A 13,354-nucleotide genomic window follows, 5' to 3' on the forward strand; every position below is an offset into this window, starting at 1 on the left:
TGAGAATAAAACGATTCGCGGGACTCCCGCAAACTAGAAATATTTATGAATAAAACACAAAAAACTAATACATTTTTATTCATCTGTTGCAGAAAAGCAACAATAACAACAAAAACGATTTACAGGCCAGAGTTTATATTTATAACATGTTTGCAGCGTTGAGCGATGTAGCCAATCACAGACATATGTGTTGATTTCTTGAACGCAATGGCCAATCAGAAGCATTTAAGATGGACTCCCCTCACCGCTCAAAACTTTTTTGTTCAGTGCTGAATTCTGTATGCTGGCAAATCCTCTAATTATAACAAACAAAGTGTATATATTATGAAAGATTCACTGTGCAGTCAGCTACATTGATAATAACAGAAATGTGTGAAAGAGAACACCCCACCCCCCCCCCCGCGCCGAACAAATCTCCCGGATTTTGAAAACCAAATGTTGACAGCTATGGAGAATGGCCATAAGCTCCGCATCCAAAGAGGCGAGGGCGCCTTCAGACGGAGACTCGGACCATTGGCGTCGTCATCGTCGTAACCGAACGAGATAATTCCCGCGCTTCCTCAAGAGGGCGGTAAATGGCCTCAAGAGTAACTCACGGGCTCTGCCACGTGAGGATGGCGTGGACCTTGGGCCGACGTCAGCGCCTCAACAGAACCCGCGAATGGAGATCTCTGCCGTCTCCCGGTCCGCGGCTCGACGGCGGCAGACTGGGGAGAGGCAGGAGACACAAGGTCGTCGCTACGTGTAACGACCAGCCTTGCACGAAGGATCTGATGGGAAGCTCCTCACAGGCGGGACATCCCGATCCGTGGTCCCGACCCAGGCACAGCACACAAGTTGTGTGCGTCCGGGGATTCGATTGGTCCACCACACGGGCGACAAAGAGACATAATATAATCCACCGGAACGCGAGAGGGGAATTAAACTCCTTAATATACTCCGCTCTGAATGCGTACATCAACGGTGAAAACAGACTCGAGTGAAGAAAAAAGATTCTGAGGTTTTTGGCGCCCGCCGTCACCTATATTGAGCAGTGTCAGCCAATCAGGTGATGGCGGGACCGCCATTGGCTATTTGCAAGCAAAAGAGTTATTCTATCAGACTTCATGATTCGAGGAAAATGGATTTCCCCATACGTAATGTCGAGAGACCGACTCGATAAGGGAACGGCCCAAAATCAGCCCGATTATCTTTTGGTGTGTACCCAGCATCTAGGCCCTGTTTACACGAGAACGCCCGCGGGTGAAAACCGTTACAGTCTATGGTGAAAACGTAAAAATATTTTATCGGATGTGCCTTTCGTTTACATGGCGACGGCGTTTTTGGGGCTTAAAAACGCAAAAAAGTGAAAACACCCTCCAGAGTGGAAATCTTAAAAAAGCTCCACCGTCGCGTTCCCATCTAAAGGGTAAAAACCATAGACTAGTAAAGACTGGTAAAAACGCCAAAGTCTGCTAGACAGTGAAGGTTGTGGTACGAAGGCGCGCGGACTTGTTGTTGTTGTGTGGCAGTGCTTCACATTGCCACCTAGCCGCCTGGAGTGCATACTACATCGAATTTCACACACTTTTGCGTCACCATATGCACGCGGATTTCCCACCCATACGCTCATCTAAACGCAGAATAAAAAGCGATAACGCAATGCCACTTTTGAACCTAATCTGTAGGTTGTTTTCTAATTTTGATCTCCACTGTAGATCAAAGGAGTTCTGAGAATCTATTTTAGGTTTATTTGAATTGGTAGCTGTAGTCTGTACATGAACCGCATTACTTGATTTTTTCAGAATCTGTTCCTTGGGCACAGAGGTCACCTTTTATTTTATTGGACGGTTCTCTCAAACTTGCTTGGTAAGCAAAGAGGAAATAACGATTTTTTTATTCTCAATTAAACAAGTAAACAAAACTGGCTGGCTTTCTATCAACCTCTGTCCTGGTCATGTCATTGATTTTAGTGCGGGAGGAACGTGGTCATGTCCTACTCAATTACATCATGGGTTAGCTGCGTTCTTTGAGGAACAAAGAGCATTGGAGAGCCCAGACAGATCAATTTAATGTACAAAGAAAGGTGAGTTTGTACAATCCATTTGTATTTTTAAAGGAATAAGTCACTAAAAACAAAACTTCTGATGATCAACAACAAATCAGTACAAAAATGGAAAAGGTACTGGTCATTTTTCTGTTAAGTTTACAGACATTTCCTTTAATCATAAAACGCGACAAAATGCAATGTGTAAATCAAAAATATGAGTAAAAGGCCAGACCTATTTGTACGGACTTAATGTCATTCAAAAAGAAAAAAAAACCGCCATTTTTTTTTGTAAATGAAGACTATAAGGGACAAAATGACAAAATATAAATGGGTAAAAATGGGTTTTGCACGACATAAGTGCATTACAGAATTTTCATTTTTGGGTGAACTGTCCCTGCTAAAATCCCATGGTTTTCTAGAGCCATTTTTTATAACATAAAAAGTCTAATTTTGCATCTCAGCTTGTTTATTTGACTGCCATGGCCATGATTATGTGGCTTGGAATGCCATCTTACTTAATAAAACTCTGTCACAGAAAATAACAGAGAAACAGAGGCAGCTTATTTATGTTTGATTACACAAGAGATGCCCTCAGTTTTCTAATTTTCATCTATATGAATGCATCAGCATGTTTCCATATGCACTGACTGCAGTTCTGTCATGCTGAACCATTCAAATTGAATTCTCTCTTGTCCTTTAGAAAGGTCTTTAAATATCCATTTTCTTCAAACGTCAGACTATTATTAAAGTGTCTATGCTGCTGTAACACTGGCCACTTAGAATGGATCGCGACAGGTAAAACACCCTCCACTCGCGCTCCTCCCTATGAATGACAACCATTTAAACTAACACTCTGTCTGTTTGCTTGTTGTTTGCTTGGTTTAATCATCCAGAGTGGGTTTGGTGGATAAACAAAAAGAAAATGATATATCATCAAAATTGCAACAACTTGCCATCTCAGACTTTCTTCTATCATCTTTTAAGAGTCCCTCTCACTTGTTTGTTCATCTCCAGATATAATAGCAGATTTAATTCAGAAACGAATCAGATTGAGCAGAATCATTCAAATGGCTTCATGTTCTGTTAATGTTCAGTCTCAGCTGACAATTATCTTGATGACTGCATCTGGAGTGAGTCTCCAATATATTTCTGTCCATCAGCTTGCAGAGATATAATCCTTCATAATCATTTGGTAAAGCACATAAAACATTTCAAATAACACATTAAACACTTTCATTCCCATAGGATCACAGACAGCAGGGGAAAAAATCATGCTTAATGCAAAAAAAAAAAAATGCAATTAACTAGGATAGCAAAATAAATAGGATTATCAACTCTTACAAAGGAGGAGAAAACACTTTACAAAGCCTTTGCTGTTAATGGCAAAGGTTACACGTCCAATCAGACTTGGCGCAAATTCATCTGTCAACTAAGAGAAGCTATTCAAATTAAACAACAAATATATATCAACAAAACTGCTGTTGGAATGCTTTGCAAAGCAATTGAGGACCCTAGGGTGTATATATAATTATTCATATGTTTGGGCTTGTGCAGTTTATGATCATATTAATATTTTTCACTGTTTATATATAACACCCGATGTACTCGTTACATCATAAGAAGAATGGCATCTACACTAATGTTAGTCTTTCTGCTTATTCCGAGGTTTACTGTAATCAGCCGGATCCGGGCCGTATCCAGATCAGATGGTGGACCTGAGCCTAGACACGACCACGACGCATGATGTAGTCAGACGGATCTGGGCCGTATCCAGACCAGATAGAGGACCTACACCTAGACACGACCACAACGCATGATGTAGTCAGACGGATCTGGGCCGTCTCCAGACCAGATGGAGGACCTACACCTAGACACGACCACAACGCATCCCTAAAGTGTCAGCAGAGATTGTATCAACTAGACTCTCCCCTGTGAAGGCGTCATCGGCACTGATCCTCAACAAACTCGTCTCCATACCGGCGTGACTCCGATCTTCAACCAGATGGAACTGGATAATATTCTGATTGTTCCAAACCAATCTGACTTCTGACCTGTAATGCTGCCTGAATCATAATCATACACTGTTCGTTCATTGGCCAGAGGAGAACTGGCCCCCCGACTGAGCCTGGGTTCTCCCAAGGTTTTTTTCTCCATTCTGGCCTGATGGAGTTTTAGTTCCTTGCCACTGTCGCCTTTTTCCACCTTTGTTGCCAATGGCTTGGCATGCTTAGTTGGGGACATTGAATTTAACATTTAACTTAATATTCAACAATAATATTGATCTGCCTGCATTGACACTATTATACAAGAAATGAACTGAGCTGGACGATGACATCACGGTTTACTCCAAAGCTGCTATATATATAAATATATATTAAGTTCTTAATTTAAAACTTTTTTAAAACAAAAATGAAACATCACTGAACTTACTTAAGCTGAACTGTGATGCTTTTTTCTTCTGAAAACAAACTTTTTTGCATTATTTTCCTGTTATCTCTGTAAAGCTGCTTTGAAACAATCTGTATTGTAAAAAGCGCTATATAAATGAATGTGACTTGACTTTGTTTGATTTTAAGGTCCTTTTTGTTCATTTTTCTATAATAAGCAGTTTTGGTGCTGTGTTAGCTCTCCATTTGATGTCCCATAAGAATCTACTGATCTACAGCCACGTACTATGACATTACCGTGCCTTGGAATCAAATCTATACAAATTGAAAAGTTAATAATTCCAAGAAGGTCCTTGCACCCTCGGTGCTCGGGTCCTAATTAAAAGACTAATGAAATAGTATTTTTCATCATATTAATTAGCCCAGCATATGCTGCATTGTATGCATGTCAACCGTGACTTGAACTGAATGTAGCATAAGATTAGTTCACATACTGTAGCACATAAAGGTGTACATGATGTGCATGATAGTTTACAACTTCTGCAGCCAACAAATTACTTTTTATCCATATTCCTATTTCTTCTCTGAATATAACAGGATTTAAAAAATATATAACCATAAATGTGGCATGAGAAAGAGCCATCGATCTGTTCTATTACATCTTGTATCCAGCAAACAGTCTTTTTATTCAAGTTACAGTTTTTTTTAATCACCCTCCAAAACAGAACGCATGTGATTTAGGAATAACTCTTGGTTATTTTGCATGCTTGAGATGCACAATAGAATTAAATAAGGGTATAATATATGTAAAATAGAATGCAAATTCAAATAGCATGAATTGTAACTTGATGCTTTTAACAATGAATCTTTCAACAATCATAGTTTATTAATTAAAAGTAGGGTGGGTTATTTCGAAGAGGCTTTGAAAGCATGAGATCCCACCCTCCCTTCAGAATGCTCTCCAAAGCCACGCCTCCTCAGAAATACCTGCACACTTTATAGATTAATTGAACTAATTTAATAATTGATGATCTTTACAATGGAACTGAATCAACACTGAACTGACTTCAGCTGAACAACAGCCGAAATGCATAAAGCTGCTTTGAAACAATCTGTATTGTATAAAGCGCTATATAAATAAAGGTGACTTGACTTGACTTCAAATGGTTATATTCATATGTAAATATGGACTACTTCAATGACAAGACATGTAGCTGTTGTGGAAAAAAACCTAATAAAGAATACTAGTCACGGCAGCAATCGTTCTCCCCTCCGCCAAGTTTTTGGCATGCCCAACTCGGGGAACTTGGGTTTTAAAATGATCCCCGTGGTTCCCAGTGGTAAAATACGACTGGAGAGGGTGTCCAATTTGTAAGGAAACTCATATTTACGAGAATTCCGATAGCACCTGAAGGCAACATTAATTACTGTAATGTGAACGCAGCATAAGTTTGTTGTTTTGGTTCAAGAGGAACTGTAAAACGTGGCTGCTATTTGCTTGCGATGCTCGGTGACTGACTGGTGCATCTTTATCAGCTAGTTCAGCAGTCAGGACACTGATCAGGGAGTCGGCCATTTTAAAAGCCGTGTCAATCGCAACATCTTTTCAGTGCACTGAAACGTTTGCTCCCTAAGAAGTCCCACAATGCACAGTGAAAACCATGGAGTATCGATGCTCACTGTGTTCCCTTACCGGAAATTCTGAAGCGCGAAACAGATGCTGCATTCACACCATGTCGTACTTACCGTAGTCTCAAGATGACAACACGTGACGTCATATTCGGAGCTGTTCATGTCCTCGGACTGGGAATTATGCATTTCTTTGGCACCACAATGCCTAATATCTGCAGCGGTCAGGTGGTACAGGAGTCACATAGGCTATAGGAGCTTTTAGAAAATTCACATCTTACAAGCTGTAATTACGAGCTCTATGAGGACGTGAATGCTTTTTACAAGTCGAAATCACGTAATTGCGGTAATTACGGCATCGTGTGAACGCACCGATTGGCTAAATGGCGCAATGTTGCCATGTCACCGGAAATAGAGCCATCAGTGTCCCAATATGTAGTGAGTCAGGGTCCTTACCAGTGCCAGAATTTGTGTACGTTATTGAATGATTGGATGAGACTTCCACAAAAGATATATGTCATTTCTTTTAACATTTAGACATCTTCTATTATAGATTGCTATCAGAATGTGAAGAGAGTTTCAACGAGTGTAACAAAAAGTGTTTATGAAAAATATTACTCTCCCTTTCTTTAACTTTTGGGTATTTGTACACTGAAAACAAAATTGGTGTAGAAACAATTTTCAAGTTGCTATAATACATTTCAGAAATAATTACACATTTTCGTTAAACATGAAATTTTGAAGTAGAATGACTGAAATAGCATTTTCTTGTAATAGTCTTTACAACTTTGAAACATCATTTTTTTCAGTGGTTTTATTTTTTCCTCCCAAAAGCATGGCAAGTGACAATTGCATGTGAACTTGAAAATACATTTTAGAGGTCTTGAATGTTTCAAACAATACATCCATTAAAGATTTCTCTTTCTTTTAAGGTGCTTTTATACACCAGACTATACAGTAATTCAAACAAATGAAAAGATTTGTATGTCTTTTATTCTGATGCACAGGGGTGAAATGTTTTTAGAAATGCATTTTCGGGCCTCGGGGCCAAGAGAACATACAGTCCAGCCTCCCACGTCGCGGAGGGGAGCAGGGACCAAAGCAGGCAGGCAGACTTTGAGCGGCAGCGTCTGACATACTGTGAAGTCAATTCACTCAGCAGGATTCTACTGTAACTCGCCCTCAGCCAAAACGCATTAGAGAAGGCAACAAATGCAGCTGAAAGCTAAATGCGCATCAGAAAAAGGACAAATGGAACAAGCGGAGAACAGAGTGAGTAGGAAATAAAGATGGACACACAGACCTTTACAGTTCAGTAATCCTTTCTCTCCAATCTCATTATGATTAGGCTGTGATGTGCCCCATGGCCATATGAGGAAATAGTTTTAGTGAAGCAAAAGTACAACCGGAAACTGTGTTATTTTAGTCTCATCATTGATATAGTTACATATAATGTGGTCATATTTTAAATTAGATTTTTATTTTATATTTTCAGTTAACATTTTAGAAATCTTATTGTGTGGTATTTTTTTTTTATTTTTATTTTTTTTATTTAAATGTCTGTATAGTTTTTATTGCTGTTGTGACATCTTCATATCAGTTTGATAATATTCAATATTCAATGGTTCAAGGTTCAATCTCAATATATATTTCTAATATTACATATACTAATACTAATACTGTTTCAACTTTAAAAAGTAGGTGTTCGTGCTGCCTTACAATTTTAAGTTTAGTCAAATTGAGATGTGAAATTGTGTAAAGTGACTTAGATATTAGTGACTTTTTTTTTTTGAGTTCTCAACAAGTTATATCCAGAAAAGTTATTCTAAAGCAGAAGTGTCGCTAATTGCAACAATAAGTTTTACAGTGAATGTATGACTGTTACTTGACCATATTCATGAGTTTGATATTGCTTTTATACAACAGGTCAGTGAACATGGTTTTGAAATGACATCCTTAAATTTGAAAAGATTTGACCAAGATGAGTAAATGATGACAGCATTGACATTTTAACTGTAAAAGGTTAGTCTTGAGAAAACTAATCTTCCTAAACAAGTTAAATATGGCAGATGTTCTTATGATAGCGTGCTTCACTGAGTTTAGTGAACCAGACTTGTCCTGCTTTTTTTTAGCTTAGAATAAAATAGTAATATAATCTTTTGACTGTCAATTTTGAGACAACTGGGTTGTTAATGACAGCCAAAAGTCATTTCAGAGGAATAATATATAACTACTGTATATTATAACTATATAAATATCAAAACTAGGGATGTAACGATACCCTCATGTCACGATTCGATACAAATCACGATACTGAACTCACAACACGATATTATTGCGATACTCCAAGACATATGGTAAAAGGTTCACAAAAAATGAACTGTTGATTAAAATGCTAAATTACATCGGGTGTGTAAATGAATAGGCTTGGACTTAGCGCTGGTAACCCAATGCACAGGGCAATAGTGACACCAGAATAAACCCATTAATTTCAATGGCTTGCGCCGCGCGAGGACGTTTTGTTGCTTCGTCAACCAAAGCGCAAGCGGATCTAGCTAGACCGGAAACAAAACAACAGGCACACCGCACACATAGACAGTAAAAGGCCGCACACACTTGTTTGGGCTTGGGAGCCGCCCAAATAGTTGGTTAACGTTACGTTTTGAGTGATGACGAGCGCGAGACGCCGAAATGGATGCCCATAAGATTCTGAATGGAAAGTTTACTTTTAAAATGTTGCCAAATGGTTCCATTGACAAGACCAAAGTGATCTGTGTGCTTTGTCGTTGTGAACTGAGCTATCATCATCGCAGCACGTCTGAAATACCACTTGATGATGGCCAAGCACACACACACACAGCTGATGCGAATTCTCCGCCCCCTCGTCAATATCAGGACCTCGTCAGTATTTCTTTCACCCTTTTATTGATGGACAGTGTTACATTGCGTGAGAGATTATTTGCTCCAAGTGAGAATGTTAGTGTGAAATTGAACACAGTATATAAAAATATTTAAAAAAAAAACATTTGCACAAAGCAAGCCGATCCACTTTTCCATGTTGATAAGAGCATTAAAATGAGAAAAAATAATGGGACAAAAAGAAATCAAGAGACATTTAGAATAGATAAAAATGTGCGATTAATTGCGATTAATCGCGAGTTAACTATGACATTAATATGATTAATCGCGATTAAATATTTTAATCGTTTGACAGCACTAATGTGTATATATATATATGGTGTGTGTGTGTGTGTGTGTGTGTGTGTGTTGAATAATGTGCTCCAATAAATCAGGAACATGCATGAAACTAAATTTAAAACATAAAAGTAGAGCAAAATAATCTTGGTTATTCTGTAAAGTGACAGTCTTTAAAATGAAAGAATGACTAATCATGACATTATATTAAAAAATAAAGATATCATATCTGTCACACTCTCTGATCTTAACTCATGCTGCATCGAGTGGATGATTTTGACCTTTATTTGCTGTGTTATACTTGTTTTATCAGTGCGGTTCCTAATGCTGCTTAAGTAAAAACAATTAGTCCCACACTGGTGCCTTAAATTGCTTGGTTAGAGATAGATCAGTTCAAACATCTATTTCCCTTGCAGCTGGCAGAGGGATTTTATCTGATGTGTCTGAAAAATCAAATGGGATATTTTGAGCCTCCAGGCTCTCTGAAGTGGGGGGTCTGAACAAGCGAAGGGCTCATATCATAAGTTAGCACATACCAGTTTTCATTTGCGATATCAGAATAGGATAAATTATGCACAAGTGGAGCGGTGAAAACTTTATATTCTCAGCTGTATGTGTGAAGTCTCTGCAGGGTCCAGTTCTCTCTCACACATTTTCTTTCACTCTCTCCTTTTGTCTCTAAGTCACGTTGTTTAAAAAACACATTTAAAAATACACCCATTTCTTTTTCTCTCTCTTAAGTTATCTTTCTAAATAAATCTGCATGCATTCTGTGATATCCTGAAGTATTCACACGATTTATATTAAAAAACTTAAAGAAATCTGAATAAAGTTGTTTTAGTCCAGTGAAGGTCTTAAAGTACCTTAAATTACACAACTGCTTCCTTAGTTATTGCCTAAGAAAATAAGAAGCAGTTCATTTCACATACATTGACACACATTTTGTCACATGCTGAGACAACATGCCCCCTAAAGCCAGTCTCACTGTCACTGATTGGGGGAAGTTGTCACAGTGCGAACTTGGTGTTTCTTTGAGAATGCCTGTTTTGAAATATAAAATACTATGTCAAATAGTGTGTAAAATATCTTAGAAACAAAATTCACAAAACAACAACAAAAAGCAAGAAATGTAACTTGAGCAGTAAATCAGCATATTAGAATGATTGGATCATGTGACACTGAAGACTGGAGTAATGATGCTGGAAAATCAGCTTTGCATCCCATTTTAAAATGTTAAAACCAAAGAAAAAAAATTGTTATAATATTTCAAATATGCTTTACTATATTTATTTTTATCAAATGAATGCAGCCATGAGCATAAGAGACTTCTTTAAAAAAAAAAAAAAACATTTTCAAATATCTTACCAAAAAGATATTAACATGCTTAAAATTTTTAACTAAATATTTAAGTACATAATCGCCCATAATCGCTACATAATTTAAGTTTCGCAGACAAGTCTAAAGCCTAGTCTCAGACTAAAATGAATGTTTGAGCTGTTTTAACTGAAAGCAACTTGCTAAAATATGCCCATTTTTATTTTAAGATATCTTAAAATATGCCCATGCCATCGTTTTGTCTCAAGATGCACACAATAATGTTTCTTTTTCTTTCTAGGACACATTTATAAAAACATATGTACTAATTGAACTAAGGCCTAATCCTGGCTTAATCTAAGCTCTGTCTGTGAAACCAGGTCTATAGGTAACTTGGTTGACTTTTCTTGATGAAATAATCCTTTCATTTTGAGAGGCAAATATTTCAGCAATGGGCTTGAGAACGGAGAGAAAATGAGCTCGCCGTTGTCACAGCAACACTAATTGGTGGTAATTTTGTGCTCAATTTTAATAAAGGGAATGAGAGACAAAGTGGCGTGTCCATAGCAGCGGGAAGAAAAGTCACACACTCGACTGTGCTATCCGGCACGTCTTTCCATAAGCGTGGGGTGTGTGTTTTCTGAGAGGAGTGAGGAAGAGCAAAACTGATGACATTCACAGTGTGTCATGAGCCATAAAAACGCAGTGTCATTAAAGCACAGATACTGATGGTCAGATCTGCGTATAGCGCAGTGATATTTTCATCACTTTCTCCCCCTCTTTCAAGTTTTACTCCTCTGTCTCTTCAATTTTCAGCACTGTGAAGGTGTTCAGTTGCTGAACTGTTGGTTGTTACTATACTAACTCTCTCTGTCAGTCTTAAAAATTTACTCAAAACAGTCTTGAAGGCAGCATAATATAATGTTGCCTCAGTGCATTTGATAGCTGAAATGCTATCTAGGTAGGCAGTGCTGCTGGGCGATAATGTCAAGTCAAGTCAGTTTTAGTTTTATAGAGCTTTTCACAACACATATTGTTTCAAAGCAGCTTTAGAAACCTCCTACTGAGCAAAGCCAACGGCAACCGAGGCAAGGAAAAAAAGAGAAACCTTGAGAGGAATCAGACTCAGCAAGACACATTTTACAATAAATGGGGTGAATTCAGGTTAATTGAGATGCTTTTTGCCATTGAGATGAGTGTCCCAATTAACCTGAATTCCCCCCTGCAGTGCACATATAATATTATCTAGTTATGTGATAAATACCATTAGTCATGTGTTAATTGATATTGCTAAAAATATCATCTCAATATTTGTTTATATGCTCTGAAATGGTCCATTTTTAAAAGTCAGATTAACTAATATTCATATGCACCAATAAACTGTAACAAAACAGCAAAATTTACTTATATTTTTACTAAGTCATTTTAATATTTTACCGTGCAAAAGTTTGGGATTGGTAAGATTTTTTTTAATGTTTTTGAAAAAAGTCTATCATGATTTTCAAGCATGCATTTATAAAACACATAAAACATTTATATTGTGAAATAATATTAGAATTTTAAACTATTTTCTAGATTAACATTTTAAAAATGTAATTTATTTAAAGCCAATTTTTCAGCATCATTAGTCTCCAGTCTCACAGGACACGATCCTTCAGAGATCATTCTAATATGCTAATTTGCAGCTCAAGAAACATTTCTTATTATTATCAATGTTGAAAACGGTTTATTAATTTAGCAATTTCTCCCTAAATCTTCGAATAGTACTGTAGCCTACATCAGAAATGCCATATAGGGAAAATTGAGTGGTGCAAACAAATCATTGAATCAGAGTTTTTAATTGATTTATTGAAATAGTTTGAACAGATTCACAGAAACAAACGTAACACTTCACAAAAGGTGAGTCATGGTGAGTTAAAGGGATAGTTAACACAAAATTAATATTATGTCACTTTTTTACTCAACCTCATGTCTTTCCAAACCTGTATGACTTTCTTCTGTGGAACACAAAATAAGATATTTCGTAGAAAATAATAATAAAAAAATAAATAAATCATAGAACGGAAGTCGGACCAAAGTTTTGGAGCCCATTGACTTATACAGACAAAAACAGCTAAAGCATTCTGAAAAATGACTTCTTTTAAGAATTCAAAAGAAGAGCAGCCCTAGATTCTGTAACACTTCGCCTTTTTCTCCACCTATGAGTTTTACAGATGCACTACTAGCCTATATAAACACACTCTCACAGACGCATTTGAATGTCATGTTGTCAGGTAGTGAACTCCTGACTCCAGCGAGATGTTTATTATTGTGAATCATCCCTCCATCTGTTCCCTCACAATAAAAGAGCAGTTCTCCGATGCTCGCTGTTTTCTGGCAGTAATCAGACGCGAGCTCTAGAGAACAGGGTTGATCGATTAATCACTAGGTTGTAGAAAGTGCACAAGCAACAAATGCAACATGCACCGCTGTGCGCGAGCCCTGCTGCACTCTATCACGCGGAATACACTTCGCTTTATCGATCTATTGTGATGCCATCTTTCCCCTCGGCAGCAGCTCTATAGAACTTCCTGACCGGAACAGGGGGGAAAAAAACACTTCCATTTGTCAAAAAATTAAATTTCAACAAACAACAAGCGAAAGGCTATTCATCCACCATCCCTAATTCTCTCTCAATATAAAACGAAGGATGCTGTTATGCATTAGCTACACAGAAAATACTCCAGCAGATTCATCGTTTTTGTCATTTACTATTGAAATTGGAGCTCTCAGAGTGTTAGCTTTTCTTTATATAAGATGT

Source organism: Rhinichthys klamathensis, unplaced genomic scaffold (genome assembly GCF_029890125.1).
Source record: "Rhinichthys klamathensis goyatoka isolate OS25496 unplaced genomic scaffold, OSU_Roscu_1.1 h1tg000226l_1, whole genome shotgun sequence".
NCBI classification, from domain to species: domain Eukaryota; kingdom Metazoa; phylum Chordata; class Actinopteri; order Cypriniformes; family Leuciscidae; genus Rhinichthys; species Rhinichthys klamathensis.